This window comes from Mustela nigripes, chromosome 3 (genome assembly GCF_022355385.1).
Source record: "Mustela nigripes isolate SB6536 chromosome 3, MUSNIG.SB6536, whole genome shotgun sequence".
Classification (NCBI taxonomy): Eukaryota; Metazoa; Chordata; class Mammalia; order Carnivora; family Mustelidae; genus Mustela; species Mustela nigripes.
Window position 1 is genome coordinate 24,183,068 of NC_081559.1, and position 20,532 is coordinate 24,203,599.

The following is a 20,532-nucleotide window of genomic DNA, read 5'->3' on the forward strand; positions in this document are numbered from 1 at the left end:
TTCTACTTGTAATATGCTCAATAAACACATAAGTATTAAATGCCTATTATGCAGCAAGCACTATTCTAAGTTCTATAGATGTAGTAATTAAAATATAAAAATAAAACAGATAAAAATCTCTGCTATGGGGGAGATTTTTGGAGGAAGGCAGATAAAAAAATAAATGAAAAGGAAAACTAATGAGTTAGATGATGATACATGTTGTAGAGGGAAAAAAATCAGAGAAATAAGAAGTATTTGACTGGTGGGAAGAGGGTTATTGCAATAGCAATTAAGATACAATTTGAACAAAAGCCTAAAGAAGAAAGGGAGGGAGCTCTGTAGATATCTGTACTGAGGAAAAGTATTCCAGAGGAAAAAATGTAAGTACAAAAACCCTGGGGTGGGAGCATGTCCAGTGTGGCTTTGAGGAACAAGTTGGGAGTAACTTGGGTGGGTGAGTAATGGGAACAGCAATTTTGAAAATATGAAATGAAGCCAGAGAAGTGTTGGTGGGCAGGAAGTGGGGGCAAGTTACATAATCTTGTAAGTCATTTTGATGAGTTCAGTCTTTACTCAGGGTGAAATTGGAAGCTATTAGGGAGTTTTGTGCAAAAAAAGAAAAAAAAGGTTTTACCTTTTCTTAGTCTAAAGGTTATGGAGAGGAAAAAGCAGTGGTAGATGCAAAAACATCATGTGTGGCTATTGTACTCCACCTGCGCAAAAGATGGCAGCAGCTTGGACTAGACTGATAGCAGAAAGGACAATGTAGTTAAAAAAAAGAAAAAAACCCATACATATGAACACACAAAAAGGAAAAGAATGAGATGAGAAAATGAACAAGAGCTTGGAAAATGTGGAAATGCCCCACAAACAAGACTCACTCACACCTCATTCTAGCCTTTCCCTCCTAATCCAAACTCTTCAAAGAGGAAACAAATTAGTTACTCAAAAAGGAAAAATAGAAGAAAAACACAATATATTAATAACACATTTATTTTTATTTATTATTTTAGAATTATAGATTGACCTTGCAAATAAGCTTTTTCAATTTGTATATTATTTTACATGTATTACATAAAGAAGTGCTGTGGTTATGAATTTAAAGAAATCAGTACTAAAAATACGAAGATTTCAATCAATGACTTATACTTTGCAAGTGAATTTGATTTTGCCAGTATTTTTGGCTCTGTGTTCAGAAGTGATGCATCTATACTGGGTCGGCTGGTAAAATAATGCTAAGATATTGTAGCAGATGCCATTGATCCCATAACCTCATGGTCACCTGCAGCCTTGCTGGACAGCTCCCAGCCATTATCAACTTCCTATCTCAAGGGCTCCATCTTCATCTCTCTGAGGTTTCCTTCTCTAAGGGTTTTTCTTAGATGCCCCTCTGGGGGACAAATGGAAGTCAGTGGATAAATAGTTTAATATACCTGTTCCCCACAACTGTAGGACAATTGTGAAGCATATTTTATATGGTTCCTCATAGGGTCCTCAGTGGTACCTCAGGGTCCTAGTCCTAACTGCTCACAGTGTACCCCATAACGTGCCCTTTACTGTTTTCTCCCTTCTTTCTTTTTTTTTTTTTTTTAAGATTTTATTTATTTATTTGACAGAGAGAGATCACAAGTAGATGGAGAGGCAGGTAGAGAGAGAGAGAGGGAAGCAAGCTCCCTGCTGAGCAGAGAGCCCGATGCGGGACTCGATCCCAGGACCCTGAGATCATGACCTGAGCCGAAGGCAGCGGCTTAACCCACTGAGCCACCCAGGCGCCCCTTCTCCCTTCTTTCTATCACTTTTCCCATTCCCTTGTGTGTGCCTTCTGAATTCACACCCCCAGTAAATGACCTTCAAAGTATTTGTCTCAGGGTGTGCTGATGAGAAGACCCATACCAAGCCAAGTGGAAACCCCTGAATCAAGTTGCTCATGTCTGATAGAGCAAAAGGTCCAGGAATATTCCACAGAAATTAAGCAAGGGTGATTAATGGCCTTTTTGGCTTTAATCTACCATTCTTAGCCCATATGTGCCTCATTTTGTCCAGCATCATAGCAACAGAATCTTCAAGAGTTAGCTCTTTATGTTCCCCTCCCAAATACACTGTTAGTGTTAGCATATATTTTACAAATGGTGAATCTGTTGCTACTTCCATAATTAATCATTTTTGTCAATAGTTACAAGTGAACAGAGCCATGAAATACGGAATGAATAATAGGGAGCTGAAAATTTATGGGCATATTGAGGAGATATAACAATCACTTGTATCAGTTAACAGAGAAGCAGGAATACAGCTGCTTGGAGCCTGGGCCAGTTTAGAGAAAAAAGGGAGACTTTGCCAGAGAATGATGTGTTTCTACCATCTAGAGCAAAGCTAGGGAGAATTTAAAGTGCCACAGTCATCTGGAAAGCACAACTAGATTCACAGTTTGATGAAGTCCAGGGATATTACATGTTGTAAGCCCTTGGTAAAAATCAAATTCTAAAGTTATAATAAAATGAGGAATTTAGAAAAGACAAAAATAAAATAACATCCATAAGTCTATATTAATTTTTTAAATTAATGTATTTTGAAGGTGTAACAAGGGTTTCTGGTTTGGCAAAGTTGAGATATAAAAACAATGAGTGAGCAAATATTCGATGGTCCCTTACTTTTCTTCTGGTATAATCTAAGCCTCAGGAATAGAAATATCCATGACACAGGACACCTTTGTTCTTTTATACAAAGAATCAGAATGTTACTATGTACTTAGAGATCAGAGATAATATCGACAGGGAGCAAATTCTGTGCCATGAAAAGAGTTTCAGATACATAAACATTGTGGAGTGTCAGTACTCGGGTGGGTGTGGAGGCCATGGGCAAGGGCATACGGGCAAGGATATGGGCAAGCATAGTAAAATGAATATTTTACATTTACAGTTTATGAAATTTACAGTTTAGTGATTGAAAAAGATACGTGAACACATTATTTCAGTACAGTGTCAAAAGGGCCAGCGTCCTCACTATACCTATCTGCAGAACAGTGACATGATCTGATTTATACTTTCAAAGGTTATGTGGGCTATGCTTCTGAGAATAGACTGAAAGGGGACAGAGAGACAACTATCCAGGCAGAATACTTTGGTAGACTTTGAACAAGATGGTAGCAGGGGAAATGATGAAAGGTGATGAAAGGTTTTATTTATTCTTTCATTCATGTATTCATTCATTCATTCATTTAGACATAGTTCCAGTCCTCCTGAAAAGTTAAAATAATAATGCAATATACACTTCCCCCAAGTTCCCCATGTGTTAACATCGTACTGCAGCTGCGTTATCCCTTCACTCTTTCCGAATATGCATCTGCATATATGTTTTTCAAAACATTTGAGAGTTAATAGTAGGCATAATATCCCTTAACCCACAAATATTTTATTGAGTAATACCTAATAACACAGATATAGAGAAATTATCCACTTGGGTAAGTTGGTATTGATGCAATATCTAATCTATAGAGGTTATTCAAATTTGTCCAACTGCACCAATGCCTTTATACCAAAAGAAAATTTAGGATCATGTGTTCTCATTCCATTGTGTTTTTAGTTCCTTTTCATCTGGAATAGTTTCTCATTCTTTCTTTGTGTTTCATAACATTGACATTAACAGTACAACCCAGTTATTCATAGAGTGTCCCTCAATTTGGGTTTGTCTGACATTTCTTCTTGATTAGATTCAGCTTATGAAACTTGAACAGGAATACCTCAGTCATAATGATCTTCTCAGGAAATTATATCATGAGACACATGTTGATCTATATCATTACTGGTGATGTTAATTTTTATCATTTGGACTCTGTTAAGTTTTTTGACAATGGAGCTGATTATTTCATATATATAAAATTAATAATTATCTTGTACTTTGAGACTGTAAATATTCCATGTCTTCTAAAAAATTTACTTACTCATTTTAGCATCCCCTGATAATTCATCGATTATTATTATGATAGTTGTTGATGGTGATTTCCTAATGCCATCATTTCTTCATTTATCAGTGGGTTTTCTACTAAAAGGAAGAATTTTTCCCTTTCTCCCTCATTTTTTGAAGATTTATATCAATGTGAATTCAAATATTCTCTTTCATTCAATGAGTTATATTTTTATGCCATTATTTTAACATTCAAATTGTTACATTCTTGTCTAATGAAAGTTCCTCTGTGGTGACTAAAGTGTCCTTTTGACATGTCCATATTATTCTCTGAGCACCTCCCTCAGTTTCAACACAAGATATTTCAGGCTCATCTTATACTTTTCTTGCTATAACACTGGAATCAGCCTTTTCTTCTAGAAGCCCTGGTTACTTTTAATGGAGAATGCTATTAGAGATCAAGATTTGGGTTCTACTTGTCATGACTATGAGGCGGTGGGGTCATTGCACCTAGTCCTTCTCAGTAAACCAAGCTAGAAATAGATACAAAGATGAATATATGCACACACAAACACATACACACATTAAACTAGATATATTAAAAATTATGGATTCACATTGACACCTCTAATTCCAATCCCATGACAGAATTCATTCTACTTTCCTCCTTTTCCATGTCTAAAACTCCCCTGCTTGCCAATGACAAACACAGCCCCAGTTATCCATAATATATTTATTTATATGCTCAATCTTATAATGCAGAGAAAACAGTTTCACTATTACTAACCCAGGTGTCTAAGAAAGGAGGCCTACTAATAATTAGCATTCAATATTTGTTTAGAAATTTTTCTATCTTTAGCCTGAAGGCATATAGTCCAACTTCTACCCTACCATGTTTAAGTTATTTGAGTTAGATGTTCCCCATCTTACAATAGTTGGTGTTACTTATTCAAATGTTATCTATTTGAAATATGGTGAGTCATTTCTTTGTGTTCATTAGTAGGATTTTCTACCCTTATTTGTTTTATTAATTTCTTTTTTTCTTTTTCTTTTGAGTCTGTGAAACATTAACATTCTTAGAGTCAGGACTGAATTAAATTCTATTTACCTTCTTTGTGTTTTCTGTTGGTTTAGTTTCTTTTTTCATATTTCTAGATTTTTAAGCAGAAAATTTAACTTATTAATTTAAGCATATTCTTTGATAGTGTTTAAGGCTATATAATTTATTTTATTGCTTCTTTTTGTCTCACACATTATTTTATATATATATATATACACACACATATACACACACATTCGTACATGTGTCTTACTGTTTTCATTTTTACTCTTTTTAATATGTTCTTTTATTTTATTTTGTATTTCCATATTCACTCAAGAATTATTTAGTAAACATCATTTCTAGTTAAAATAATCTTTTAATCTTTATTATCTTAAATAATTTCTATTTTTTATGCATTAAAATTTTACTTGCAGCATTTTTAATTATGAAATTCATTTTTTGTGACTTAATATATTATCAGATTTTATGATTGTCCCATAAGTGTCTGAGACGGTATAATCACAATTTGTTAGGGTGTAAATTTCTACATTACTGGTTAGGTTCTATAGGACTTCTGTATTCTGTCCTTGTGTCACTTATTCTAATGTGTTAACATTACCTAAGGTTAGTATGGTTTTTTCTATGTCTTTTTACATCTCTTGTAGTTTTCGCTTACAAAGGTATTACTGTATTATTTTGGTGCATAGCTTTTCACAATTGTTAGATATTTGCTGTGAACTGAGCTTTTTAGCATTAAAAACTAATTCTGTCATATTTAACACAGTTTAGTTTGAAGTTTATTTTATTTGATATTATTATTGGTTTGCTTTATTATTATTTCTAGAAGTGTCTTTGCCCATCTCTTTATATTTAGCTTTTCCAAAGTATTTTAAGCATGTGTTTTTCATACAGAATACATATGAGTTCTGCTTTGCCAAATTGAAAATTGTTTCCTTTTAATAGATGAGTTAAGTCATTCATTCACATTTATTGTTATGTGAAATGTTTAATTGCAACTCTCATATTATTTTATGTAATAATTATCATGTATATTGTATTTGCTATATTACTCTATGTGAAATGGTTTGGGGGCTCTTTTTTAAAAAAGTTCTTTTAGTGTTTAAGAAGGACTATATTTCGTTCTGTGGGCTAACTTTTTACTTATTTTTAAAACTCTTTTGTTTCCCTGCTTGCTTTTTTTTTTTTTAACCATGTTACTACATTGCAGTTTTAATGACATGCTTTTAACTCCATACTATAACCTCCCTCTACCGATTCCCTTCTCCTGTCATTTTTTTAAAGATTTTATTTACTTATTTGACAGAGAGAGGTCACAGGTAGGCAGAGAGGCAGGCAGAGAGGCAGGCAGAGGGACAGGGGGAGGCAGGCTTCCCACTGAGCAGAGAGCCCAATGAAGGGCTCAATCCCTGGACCCTGAGATCATGACCTGAGCCGAAGGCAGAAGCTTAACCCACTGAGCCACCCAGGCACCCCTCTCCTGTCATTTTTAAGTACAATTTTTCTACTCTGTCAGAACATACAACACGTACTATGTAGTGCATATCATAAACATTATTTCACCATCCACCTTACCTTTTAGTGTCAAACCTATAATATATTAAAAAGCTCACCAGTAATCCTATTGCTGAAATGTTCCAATTCATCTCTTAGTTGGATTCTGTATTTAAAACTGTTTTTTACTATTGATCCTTGAATGAAAACTTAGCTGACTATAAAATCTATGATTTACATTTTCTTTCCTTTTATTTAAAATGCTGCTCTACTGGTATATTATTTTGTAAACAGTTTTTTAGAAGTCTGATGCCAACTAATCATCTTGCTTTTGCTATCTATCTACCTATCTATCTATTAATTATTGCTTGCCACCCCCCAAAAAAAATTATCCCTTACTAAATTTTTTATTTAGTAAGATTATAAAACTTAATATGTTTACCATGATATCACTTTGAATTGATCACTGTTATGCAGTGAGTGTGTAGATTCAGGACTTCTAAGTTTCTCTTCTAAATTGATCTATCCCAGTCCATCAAAGTGCTCCACAGTAAAACAGAACTTCATATCCACTTTTGTTAGAGGGCAGTTATGAAGAAATGCAGCCTCTTTTTATTTGGTCAATATAGTGAGTTTTAGATAAAAGTCTTAAAATCTATACTTGTTAACAGAAAAATCTCTTGAGGGCAGTCAGCTAACATAAAAGAATGGATTTTCTAATCAGACTTAACAAGAATCAGAGATCTCACCTGGTATGAAGCTTTACTAAACAACATTAAAAAAATAAAAATTTAAAAAAAAATTTAAAAAGCTCCAGGTAGAGAGAGCAGTCTGGTACACCAAAGGCAGCCTAATCTGTGGTGCTTTGTTACAGCAGCTCAAACAGACTAAGACAGGAGTTAATGTGTTGTAGAGCAGGTGCTTTCATTCCTTCCTTTCAGCAACTTGATGTGACTTTCCTTTTTGTATTTTTCTATTTTCTAAAATATTAAGGATTGAACGGGTAATAGCTGGAGGAAAAAATAGTATAATGAGAGTGGGAGCAATAGCCTGATCATTTAGAGCATGGGATTAGAACCATTCACTTACCTGGTTGCAGCACTGGTCTGTGTTCAGGATAAATTACAGGCTTCATACCAGGAGTTTCATTCATCTGAAGAAACAATGCAGTGGCCTAGTTGCTTAGATAATTGATATTATCCATGCTATCAGAGACAGAATTGAGATTTTTATTAAGTCCATTTGAAAATTAGAAAACAATGGAGATTGTTTGTGTATGTACAATACTGAGATAAACTATCGCCATGTGATAGACATATTTGTATACCCATAAGTAAGTGTCTCTTATTTTTATTACAGTAAATAAAGTTCTAGATATATGTATTCCTTATCTGAATGTAAACAACCATTATACTTCTCTGTTTTTTAGTCCCCAACTCCACGTAGATAAGAATTATGACATATTCTTGTCCTATTTGCTGAGCAGAAGATGCATTGACTTACTCCTTGGAGTCTTGTCTTTTGTGTCTTCTATTTCATGTCAACATTTTTTTTTTCTGATGTTTTCTAATTTCTTTCAAAAAAAGGTACCATCAAGTAAATAATAACAGTCCTTACATTTGTGTAATTTTTACTTTATACAGCACTAAAAACTCTAGAAATTTCTCTAAATACAATCTTCTAAGTAATAAAATAATTTTGATAAATTCTGTAAATACCCCTTTAGTCACTATGGTTCATAAGACGTAATTTGTCTTTTCTTTCTGCTGCCAAGCTATAGTTTCTCCATCAATACAAGCTGCTTACTGAGGTTCTCTAAGTCACTACCAGCCCTGGACAACTTGATGCATGGATTTTTTTTTTTTTTTTTTTAACTTATTAACAGGTGCTTGCCATTTGTTGATTTTTTGGAAAAAAGTCAAGTTGTAAATTTTTTATTACAGATTAAGAATGGTGTTCTTAAAAATGTCAACTTGAACATGTATGAAGCAATTTAAAAACCTTTAAAGGTGTATGAAGAAAAACCAAGCTTTAAAAAAAAAATTAGTTGCCAAAAGAAGATATCTAGGTAAAAATAATTAAAACCCATGCTGCATAGATAATGAGGATAGTTCTTTTTATCTGGTCAATGGGCAAAAAACAAGCACTTAAGGTCTTCAGCTTGAATCTTTTGTTCATTTCTTACTGCTGGAATTTCATTTCTTCTTGCGGTATGACTAAAGCAGATGACAGTACAGATGGTAAGCCTTGGGAGGGGATGAAGTCTCAGCTGGTGGATTGGCTGCTTTGTCTCTTTGCCATCTTGTGGTTTAGGGTATTCTCAGTGTCTGTGTTGATAATCGAATTTCAGTGTCAATACTGACTTTGAGGTAACTGCTAACCTTGGATCTTGTCTTGATTTTTCCTTACCCTCCCCATTCCTGTCCTCCTTAGGCTATCTTTGGCGGGAAGGAAGCTTGTGGAGTATGGTCTACAATCCCAGTGCATATTCTGTCTCACTGGTCTATCTTGTTCTCTTGTACCTTGGTTGTCAGCAACTCCCATCAACTCTCCCTGCACAGCAAGTTGGAAGACTGGTCCAAGCCCACAGGGTCTCTGCATACAGTAAGGTGGGAGGTGACCCTGCTATAGAGCCAGTGCTGTTAGACCCGGCTTTCTGGAACACTTTCCAATCCCACTTTCTTCCCCACTCTCACAATTCTGGCAATTCTGCTGGGAACTTTGTGGACCCGTGCCTTGAAAGTATCTATAATTGTTACAGTCTGCTGTGTATTTATTGCCTTGGACTAGAACTCGACCAGGGTCTGTCACATTTGTTGCCTTCACACCCTTTTCTCCTTCAACAACATCAAACATCACAGTCTCTCCATCTCCTACACTGTGAAGTTTTGGCAGTCAGATGCATGAATACATCTTCCTTGGTATCATTCATATTAATGAAACCATATCTATGTCTTACATTGAATTATTTTACGATTACCAAAACCTTTATTGTGATGACCTTCTTCCCTATTATGGTAGGTGTCGCCTAGGTGGGGCTGCTCTGGCCTCTCTTCCCTGCTTGGCTGCGGGTGGTGACAGGCTTGCTATGGGCAGTACTGAGGGTGCAATTGGCTGCTGAGTCCCAGCCCTGCTGCTCACGGTTGTGGTGATGGTAACTAGGCTGACGGTGGGGCTGCTCAGGGTTCCTAGATGGCTTTGAAGAAACAAACTACTTATCCATTATTCCCCATGGGTAACATCTAAGCAGAATTTAGCAGTTTAGGCATTTTCTAAAGTGAAAACAGCAATCTGAAAAAGCTTGTCTCAATGACTAGAGAGGATCAGTTAAGAAATTAGATGAAACTTTGTTGTATTAAAGGTAGTCTTGATCTTGATCATTTGAGCAGCAACATCTCTTCTTGTCCTTCAATATTTATTTGCCTTTTTTGATCTGGATTATATGAACGATAGCCTTACCTCCTTACCCAGATTATTTAAGCTAAAGCTGCTTTTTATTTTTTTAACCTCTCTTATGCTCTCTGGTTTGTGACATTCTCTCTAGTTTTGTTTCAGAAATAACAATGCCATTCTATGGAAAAACATATATATATATATATATATATATAAATTAATCATCCTGGTAGAAACATCTATATCTGGTTATAAATGTAAATCATTATAGATGTGTCCCTATTCCTAGTTGATGATGTTTATACTGATGTAAATTATGACCTTTAAAATGCATGAGTATAAGTATTTTCCGTTCACATAGTATCATTTTTCTAAGATGTCTCAAAACCAGATTCTGCAGTTGTACATTCTGTGGGCTCCATGCCAGGTAGTTGGGGACCGGCAGGCTGCCCCACAGCTATTGTGAGTTTACTGCGAGAAATCTGGAGACAGCCATGGGGAGTCCTGAGGGCCAAAATCCCATGAGGACAAGACTGGACAGATATCGAGGTAATTTTTTAAGAGAAGTTATATAACATACCTCAAATTATAAGGAAAAAGAAAAAAAGAACCTTTTTTAATACTTTGGAAATGTACATTTTGTAGAAACACCATTTGAAAAATATATAAAAGCTTTAAGATATGTTCTATATTAAAGAATAGAATTATAGAAAAAGGAATATATAAAGATTAGATTTTATCTATATACATTTCAGATAGAATTTTTTAATCCTGAAGGGCATCAGCAAATGGACCTTTCTTCATACTTCAATTCTGTTTTATCAAAACTTATACCAATTGCATTACAGTATTTGTTCCTTTTAGTAGGAAAGGGCTGTCTTAAAAACAATATGACTGTCTCTGTCACCAAGAAGAGGCCTGAAGAAAAATCCTAGCCAAATTTTCTTTAGCTTCATGTATTTAAGAGTCATTTGATGAGGTTGGGTTTAGATGCAGACTCCTGGGCCCCATATCAAGAAATTCTAATTAAGTTTATCTTGATCCTAGGAATGTTTATTGTTTAACAAGTGTCCCAAATAGTTCTGGTTAATGCAGTTTTTCTAAATACAATTTGAGAAGCACTGTCCTGGTTCTTTCTATGTCAGAATCAATGTCCAAATGGTCTGATTTGAGGAATTTGAGTAAAACATAGCAGTGAAACTTCAAGTTACCACATTCTTATCTAACTCTCAATATAATTTGTATTAAGTGATATTTATGAAATTAGAGAAAAAGATAGGGTCTCTTATCACTCTCCCAAACACTATAGGTATTCTCTATATGTGGTGTATGTATGTGTGTGTGTATAAACCATTTATAAATAAATTTATAAAACATTTATAAATGTTTTATACACATACCACACACATAAACACACACACTCATACACATAGTTTACTTCATTCTCATTACAATAAATCAGAATTCTAGATGTATGTATTAGATATCTGAATATAAAACCTGACAGCAATTGATACAGGAGTGTCAGATGTAGAGTTCATTTGTGCAATAAAAGAACTGATGGGATCAGGAAAAATGAAGAGGGCACCAGCCTAACAGGTGTGTATTCTAGTAAGGAACTATGGAGTTAAGCAGAAGCATGGGAAGGGGCCTATTATGGGCTGGATTATGATCCTCCAAATTCACATTTTGAAGCCCTAACCCCTGTACCTCAGAATATGACTGTGTTTAGAGACAGAGCCTGTAAAGAGGTAGTTAAGGTTAAATAAAGTCTTATGGATAGGCCCATAACCCAATGTAACTGGTGTTCTTGGAAGAAATTTGGACAGAGACACCAGGGATGCATACCCACAGAAGAAAGGCCATGTGAGAACATCTGCAAACCAAGGAGAGGGGCCTCAGAAAAAAGTAATCCCGTGGTACCTTGATCTTGAACTTACAGCTTTCTGAACTGTAAGAAAATTAATTTCCATTGCTTAAGCCACCTAATCTGTGACATTTTGTTAGGGCAAACCTAGCATAGTAATTCAAATTTTGGTACCAAGAAGGGAGTGATGCTACAATAAATACCTAAAATGTGGAAGTGGCTTTGGAACTGGGTGAAGTGCAGAGACCAGAAGAGTTATGAGGTACATGATAGAAAGAGCCTAGATTGCCTTGAAGAGACTGTTGGTAGAAATATGGATGGTAAAGGTACTTCTGATGAGGTCTCAAACAAAAATGAGAAACATCTGTCTGGAAATTGAAGGAAAGGCGATCATTGGTATATAGCAGCACATAGGTTGGTTAAAATGTGTTCTAATGTTTTGGGGAAAGCAGTAAGTGACAAACTTGGGTATTTAGTTGTGGAGATTTCTAAACAAAGTGTTGTAGTGTGGCCTGGTTTCTCCTTGCTGCTTATAGTAAAACATGAAAGGAGACAGATTAATTGAAGAGGTTGTTAAGCCAAAAGAAACCAGAACTTGAAGAGCTAGAAAATTCTGTCTATCGGTACTGCAAAAAATGAGAAGGTGTATTTTAGAGAAAACACCAAGGATGGCATGGACCGTAATTCCATAAGGTGATTGTGGGTATGACTCATGGATCTAATCAACCTCTCTGCAGAAGCCAGGGAGAGACATGGTGTTAGAACAGCGGAAACACCATCAGCTTAGACTAAAGGGGACAGGGATGGGACAAAATGAAGAAAGGCCTTTGAAGTTCTGGGATTTTATGGGTCAGGACAGTAGTACTGTCAGATGATAAAACATATGTGATCCTCCAGGAAAAGGGAGGAATGACCCAGAAGGCAGGGTGGTTTCCTCCTCGGTTCCAGAATGGGGCTACCGCTTTGGTTATTATGCAATAATGTGTTAATCTATTCATATACAGTGTGCCTGATACCCATCTGTTTTCATTTTGTAGCCCTAGTGATTTTTTCCAAAGTCCCTTCTAATTTCATATATTCATATGACCTTCCAGTCCCATCAACTCCCGTTTATGAACCATAAATTGCTTCACTTTTCTCTTAGAAAAAATTTTAAATGTCTTAATATAACCTTTGACACCTCAAATGACCTGGCCTTTACTTGTCTCTCCAACTTCATGTTATTATCCTCTTTCTTGGTCTGTCTGGCTGAATCCAGTTGATTTTCCCATAGTTCCCACAGTCAACATGTACATCCTCTGCAGGGTTATCGTATGTCTTGTTCTCTCTACTTACAAAGGACCTTTCTTTGCCTCCTCCCTTTCTTTGCCTCCTTAACACCTATGAGTTCTTTAGTTCTCACCACTGAAACCAATTTCTGAGGGAAGATTTGACTATGTAAAATTTCACTGTTGTGGTCATTCATAAAACTGCAAATTCTTCACACAATACTGTAAGCTCCACAAGGCAGGGCCCATGCATGTGTGTGCTCATATTTGTATCTTTATATAAGGGCACTTCACTCCTAACAGGTGTTTTTGAATAAATGTGTGCACATGTAAATGAATGAATTAACATATAATTTCAAAAAGAGTGTGGTTTTGGACTATTATTACTGTCTGCTTTAGTTCTGACTATCCTGCTTTGTTTAATACTAATCTTAAAAGCTCATATAAACATTTTATAAGTTAATTGGTTAATTTTAACCCTGTTTCACATTCACAATGAATCTTCCAAAAAAAAAAAAAAAAACCTCACATTTATTCCCATAAATAAAGGAACTAGTGTAAAAGTCATTTCTTGAAAATAGTAAGAGGCACTTGAAATTTGGTAGTCTATACTACTAAACAGCTTTCCCCTCTTCTCTCATCTGTTTTCTCTTCTCTATGTCACAAGATTATTTCTTCTCCAGGGTTACTAAAGCAAGTTTGTTCTCCACCAAAGTCATTATGGGCTTTAGGAAAAAGAAAAAAAGAAAAAAAAAAAAGGTTCACTTCTGCAAAAGAGATTACAGGTTTCAAGCCAAATCGTGACAGTCACCAGAACAATATTACTCATTTTTACTCTAAAACATAATTGTTAAGTGTTCAGAATACAGAAGGATGAGCCATGCTAAAAAAGTGAGGTTGCTTATTTCCTTGAGGACACATTTGACTGTACATTCTGAAACATAAAATCACAGCAGTGTCTTACTCTTTAATAATGATGACACAATAGTTTGTTATGTTTGAATTTAGCTCCAAGAATATCTCTGGCAATTTCACGTTACCTCTCCTGTGGCCTCCACCCTTCCAAGGACGACAGGCAGTACTATTTTGCTAATGCTAGTGTTTTACAAGCCAGTCTCTTACTCAGCTCATTGTGTTTTTTTTTTTTTTCCTCTCTCTGAAAATATTTTATAGCAGAGGAATAATAGCTCAAAAGGAAAAGACATTTATCAAACTAAGGGTAGAAAAAGGAAGACCAAGAAGAATTGCCAAGAAAAGCTTTTACCAATGCTCCGCATGAAGAAGAGTTGCAGAAGCACATTCAGTGCGTGATGAAATGGCCAGGTTCAGAGAGCCTTCAGAGAGAAAAGTTGCATTAAACTTATTTGCTTTTTTATTTGCTATTTCCTTCCCCATCTCGTTCACTTCAAAGTTTGTGCTTCTCTTCCTTTGTGGGTGCTAACTTTCATTTTGCTTTTCTAAGTGATGTTCTATCTGCTATAACATTCTAATTAGGCCTCTTCCGGTTATACTTAGAGTAGTGTAAAATCTCAAGATATAACATTTCTTGCACCTAAAGAGTAGATAACCCATGATGGGGAAGTTCACATAGTTGCAATTTAATAGAGTCAGCAAGAATACTGACCTACCCACAGGGGATCTGCCTTCCAGAGTCTGACAGATGACATTGCTAAGGATGATCAGCCTTAAGGGCTGCTGCACAGTACTCTCACTTTCCTTGGAGTAGTTGTCAGGCTCCAAGCAGCTGCATATCATGGGGGTTTTATCCTACGTTGTTAGATGTAGCTGATAAATTTTGCCCTAGAGGCAGACTTAATTTTTAACACATTCCTTTCCTGTGTGATTTGTAATATGGTATATTATTATTAAATGGAACATATCTATATATTGATTTCAAACATGAATATGCTATATAATAAGCTCTATTCATGTAAATTAAAACAATGATTTTCTTTTTTTTTTTTTTACTATTGCAAAATCATTATTATTAGAGGAACTATTTTTAAATGGAGTAGAGAAGATCAGCCAATTTAAAAAACACCTTAAAATATGGATATTCTCCACCTCTAGAACTTCCCAAAGTCCTTCATAAGTACTGGGTAAAGTAAACTGAATTAACTGGTCCAAAGTGCTATACTGGACAAGGAAATTAGTGGCAGGTGCTCAGCCATCGGGCGACTATCTTTGAAGCAGAAGTTGACTCTCTAGAAGTCTAGTGACCTTTGATGTAGTCACACTGCTTTTGACTTTTTCTGGTATAACTCAGAATGTGGCAAAAAGGGAAGGAGATACCTTGTTCCTGAGGCACAACTAATTCATTTTGAGATCATTCATATCTGCTAAATTCTGACTTTCTTGTATCAGCCACAACTCCAATGTTAACTGCAGTGTTACCCATAGATTATGTGGAGTCAAGGTCTAGGCCATTTCTTCCAGCCTTAGTTTTGGAGAATTTTTTCCTCTTTGCATCATATATTATAATCACAAGAGTATGAATTGAATTCACAAGAGGTATTACTTTTTTAATAATAAACTAAAAAATCCTTCCTGACAATTTTAATTATACTTTGGTTTCACCAAAGTGTCTGTTGATGTTCTGTCCCAAGCAAAACTGATTGTTTCTCATACTTCCCCTCTGCTTGCTTCATACAGCAGAGCTCCATTTAAAACAACAATAAATAAAATGAACTAAAAATGTAATAAAAAGGGAAAACTTTGTAATTTAATTTTCTATATAATTTCTTTCATACTCTAGCAGTAAAATCAAGGTGTGCTTCAGAAAGACAAACATGGGCAAAAACTGAGAGCTTCTTTTGTGAGAATGACAAGGAAATCTTCTGCCCACACTCAACATTGCATAGGCTTTAACTCCATTTCCTGTTTGAGACTGCAACCCAAGTGTTCCAGAGATTTAATGAGTGGGGAAAAAAAAATGATTTAAGACTTGAAAACTAGAGCTTCTGAAGAAAAGCAAAAGAAAACAAGATCATTTTACCTGAAGGAGAAAGACTAAGGGGAGATATAATTCAAACATGAATGGAGATACTGCATAAAATATGGAAGATAGCTATTCCAATTGAATCAGGGTTTCAAATTTAGTTCCATTTGAGCTAAAATTAAATTTAGCTTTAATTTATACTAGGAGGAATTTGCAATTCATATTAAATCTTCTGAACCAGACCATAACAAAGGAAAATGAAAACTAGATATTTGTTTTGTGCTGGTCTCAGTCTATCAATAACCATTGCTGTGGTTGGACCAGCTGTTGTTGTCCTTATTGTGATTGAAAGATTCCTTTTAGCAACAACCATCAGAAAACTCTGAAAAAATAAAGGTTTACTACCAACCAGATCTGGAAATTGCAGAGCATATGTCAGGCCAGACAACAAGCTGGCAGGTAGAAAAAGAGCAAAACTGCTGGGCGGGCTGGGGCTGGGGGTGGGGCTCTGCTTTTACTGGAGTCAAGGGTAGCATCCAGCGTTTTCCAGCTCACTATTTATTGGCGAATTTAAAGCCTAAAAGTAGGAACTTAAAGCACAGAATGAGAAAAGGGAAGTGATCCAAAGCGTCAGTTATGGAAATCAACCAGCATCTCTAAAACAAAGGAGCTTCAGTATGGGGAAGTGCCCTGGTTTTTCTGTAGTTGTGTGGCTGGCAATGTGTTCATTTGTTTTTAAAGTGGATTCCTCAGCAATCGAAGCTCAAGTCAGGCACTTACATTACAAAACAAAACAAAACAACAAAACAACAACAATAACAACATCAACAAAACAATTGTCAGGGCTTTATGCTGTTATTCCTTAGTTATAATTAAGAACTAACCAAAATGTCTGATTAATGCTGCCTGAAAGCAAAGACGAGCTGTGGATGAGGACAGATATGAATGTGTTTAGTACTTACTGCATGTGAGACCTTCTGAAGCAGGAGTGGGTTGGCCCTTTAGAAGTATGACCTCCCTGTAGTCACACTGCCTTTGACTTCCCCTTAAGAGAAACCTCATTTTCAGATAATTCATTCCTAAGAAACTGACTTAGGGCACCAGTCACACATCCTAATGCTGAACGCTCTATTGTACACGGATGATCAGAAGATAAGGTCCAGGCTGACTCAGGTGTGCTCATGCAATGATCACAATGGTACAACTGTTCAAACAGAAACCCCAAGAAGTCACATGACCAGACTCACATAGTGAGGAAATGGCAAGCAGAGATGAGAATTCCAATCTATTGATGCCGAAGCTTATGATATTTCCATCATCCCACCCTATATACCTACATGAAGCTTAAAACTGCATTTCAAACTCTGTATTTTATTAGTACATGTCACTAGTGATAGTGATAAATGTTTTAGTTTTGACTGAGGTGTTAAGTGGAACTCAAAGGTTAATAATGAAACAATGAAATAGCTTCTCCCTTTTTTTTTTCTTTTTCTAAAACCCTTTATCTCTTTATTGCTAAATACAAGCTGATAATTAGAAAATCCATAGGAAATTCTTGGTTCAAGGATTTATTTGTATAATTGCTCCTATCAGAGGCTTTTCAAGTGTTTCATAGAGCAAAGAAGAGCATAAAAGAGAAAACATGAGAATAGTGTTTCCTTTGCAAAGTGTAATGCATTTCTGAGGTCTAATGGACCTATTATTGATTAATTAATTACTAACAAAACCCATGGAAATGAGAACATCCAGCTTACTATTTCTGTCAACTTTTTGCTGAACTTGGATAGCCTGCTTTGATGACCGGTGGCCTTGGGCCCCTCACAAAGAATCCATGTCTCTAAATCAGGATGTGTTCATGTTCCACTTTGCTTATATAGCTACATATATTATTTCAGTCCAAAGAGATTTTTCTGTTGTTACAAATTTAAGGTGATTAAAATTGTTTTTAATGGCAGTAATTTTGCAGTTATAATTACAGTGTTTATTATCTTGAAGAATTTAATATAAATATATGGCAATTAGTAGTGCTCTGTTGGGGAAGGCTGAAAATAATTTGTCCTAATCTAGAGATTTTTCCGAGATCCATAATATGCATATACTAATTCCTTTTCCCTAACAATACCACTGTATGAAGTAGCTCTAGGGATTTTTAAAGGTTAAAGAGATGTTCACAGCAGGGGAGTGACAGAACATGTATGGGAAACCTAAATTCTGCAGCCATTTAGCAGGATTTTTTTCCCCACTGAATCACAGTACTATAAAATTAGGCATGTAAAATCTCTTCATTACATTTTTTTTTTGCTAGTTTATGTATTTTTAAAGTTCTAAGAAAAACTCCCCAAATTCCTTTTCCTGTACCATACTATGTTTGAATTCCTATGGAATTTCCAATTAAATGTCAGTGATTTCCACTTTTGATGAGTAATTTGCATATAATATTTCAAAAGCATCAATCCTACAAAATAATCCTGCTGCATGAGAAGAGTTACTTTATCCATTAGCCCATGCTGCATTACTAAATGAATTACTTTTCTTAATTAACTTGGCACTTATCAGTATATAAAAAAGGAAACAATAATGATTTTTTAAAGTATTTCTGATTTTTAAGACTTTATTCCACTTCCTTAATTCTAACCTGCCAAAAATGAAACAAATGCCTCTGGAAAAGTAATTCTTTTTCTCCTTCTTTAACTTCTTTTTAATTAACTTTTAATCTATGCTGTTAAACAGGGAGCATCTCTTAATACTAAATGTATCTAAAATATAGAAGACAGAGATTTAAATGATTTAGATAAACATCTGCCTAGCACCGAGGCCTAAAAATTACAAAATTAGGATTTGGGTGGCTGAGTGCCAATAGTAAGTAGCTGCCAGCAAAAGAAAGATACTGTCTTCATCTTTTTTTCATCTTTTGTTTACTAATGAAGCAACTTAAATGCCTTCTAACCATATGTCCTTGTTTTGGAGCATGTTTCTTGGTCTATCCTACATAAAAATTATAAAAACTTTTGAATTAAGCTTGCCAGGGTGGCTCAGTGGTTAAGCATCTGCCTTTGGCTCAGTTTATGATCTCCAGGTCCTGGGATTAAGCCTGGCATCAGGCTTCCTGCTCAGCAGGGAGCCTGCTTCTCTCTCTCCTTCTTTCCCTCCTCACTGCTTGTTTTCTCTTTCTCTCAAATACTTATAATAAATCTTAAAAAAATTAAAAATAAAAACTTGAATTAGAAATGGCAGAAAAAAATCTATGTAATAATTTATGAAAGACTTGTTTTGTTAGAGAAAAATCAATAAATTGGAAAACTTCAGTATGAAATGAGGGACTATTGTTTTGTTTAGTTGGAGTGGATTCTGTCAACAGTAATTTAAAATAATCAGTTCAATGATATGATCCCTGGTTGGTATTTAGATAATTACTATACTTATGTCTAGTAATTTTCATCTATTAAATGGAGCAGTGTGGCAAGTAAAGATAGGAAGCTTTGACTCTTAACACCTCCTCTACAGAATTTGTGTAATTTGTCCTTTAATAACTGAAAGAACATGACAATAAAATCCTTACATACAAAATGGAACAAATCCTACATTCTGTATGCATGCCCAGTTAACCAAAATATCTTGAAAAAAAATTTTTTTTTCACGAAATACAGTAGAATTGTGTGTGTACTCGCATGCCTTAGCTTCTCAATTACTCTGGAGAGTTTGGAAGAATAGGGAACCAGAGAATAGAGCTGAAGTTCACATTTCTTATTTTGAAAAGAAAGAGGCAAAAATATTCTTAATTATGGAAATTATGACTGTTTATCTCCAAAACCCAAGAGAATAAACTGAAATAATTTTTGAAAATCGTTAAGACAATTCAGTATGATGATGGGTTAATAAATGTTCAAATATCAAACAGAAAACAAACCAAAAAAAAAAAAAAGAAAAAAGAAAAGGGACTATTTATACTAGCAATAAAACCATAAAACCTTTGGAATAAAATTAGTAAGCAATGTGTGCAATACTTATAATAATAAAACTATAAAATGTTATTGTGATAAAAAGACTTGTGGGGTGCGTGAGTGGCTCAGTGGTTTAAGCCTCTGCCTTAGGCTCAGGTCATGATCCAGGGTCTTGGGATAGAGCCCCACATTGGGCTCTCTGCTCAGCAGGGAGCCTGCTTCCCCCTCTCTCTCTGCCTGCCTCTGTACCTACTTGTGATCTCCCTCTGTCAAATAAATAAGTTTTAAAAAAAAGCCATATAAATGCAAAAGTTTTCTTTGTCTTGGATTGGAATATTTAGCATTGTAAAGAGGTTAAATCTCCCAACATGTTTTGTTTCGTTTTCTTTCTTTCTTTTTTTTTTTAATGAAATTGGAACAGATGCTCAAAATTGCAACAGGTTTTTTGTTTTTGTTTTTGTTTTTGTTTTGTTTTGTTTTGTTTGAGGGGCAAGCAGAGGCAGAGAGTTAGAGAGTTAGAGTGATAGAATATAAAATAAATCTCAATATCCGATATACTACATATGAGAATGGCAGAAAATAAAATATACTGTTACACAGTATAAAGTGTTAAAGTGTGGCATATGTGAAGGAATGCAAGGCATATGTATTGGTTTTCTTTTTTTTTTTTTTTAAAGATTTTATTTATT

At 35.1% G+C, this 20,532-nt stretch overlaps 1 protein-coding gene and 1 pseudogene across 1 annotated transcript in view; one reads left to right on the forward strand and one right to left on the reverse strand.

Moving 5' to 3' along the window:
* SPAG16 (sperm associated antigen 16) overlaps window positions 1-20,532 on the forward strand; it is a 1,019,820-nt gene that overhangs the window by 632,079 nt on the left and 367,209 nt on the right. The window lies entirely within an intron of this gene.
* Window positions 8,653-14,719, reverse strand: LOC132013322 (Y-box-binding protein 1-like; annotated as a pseudogene).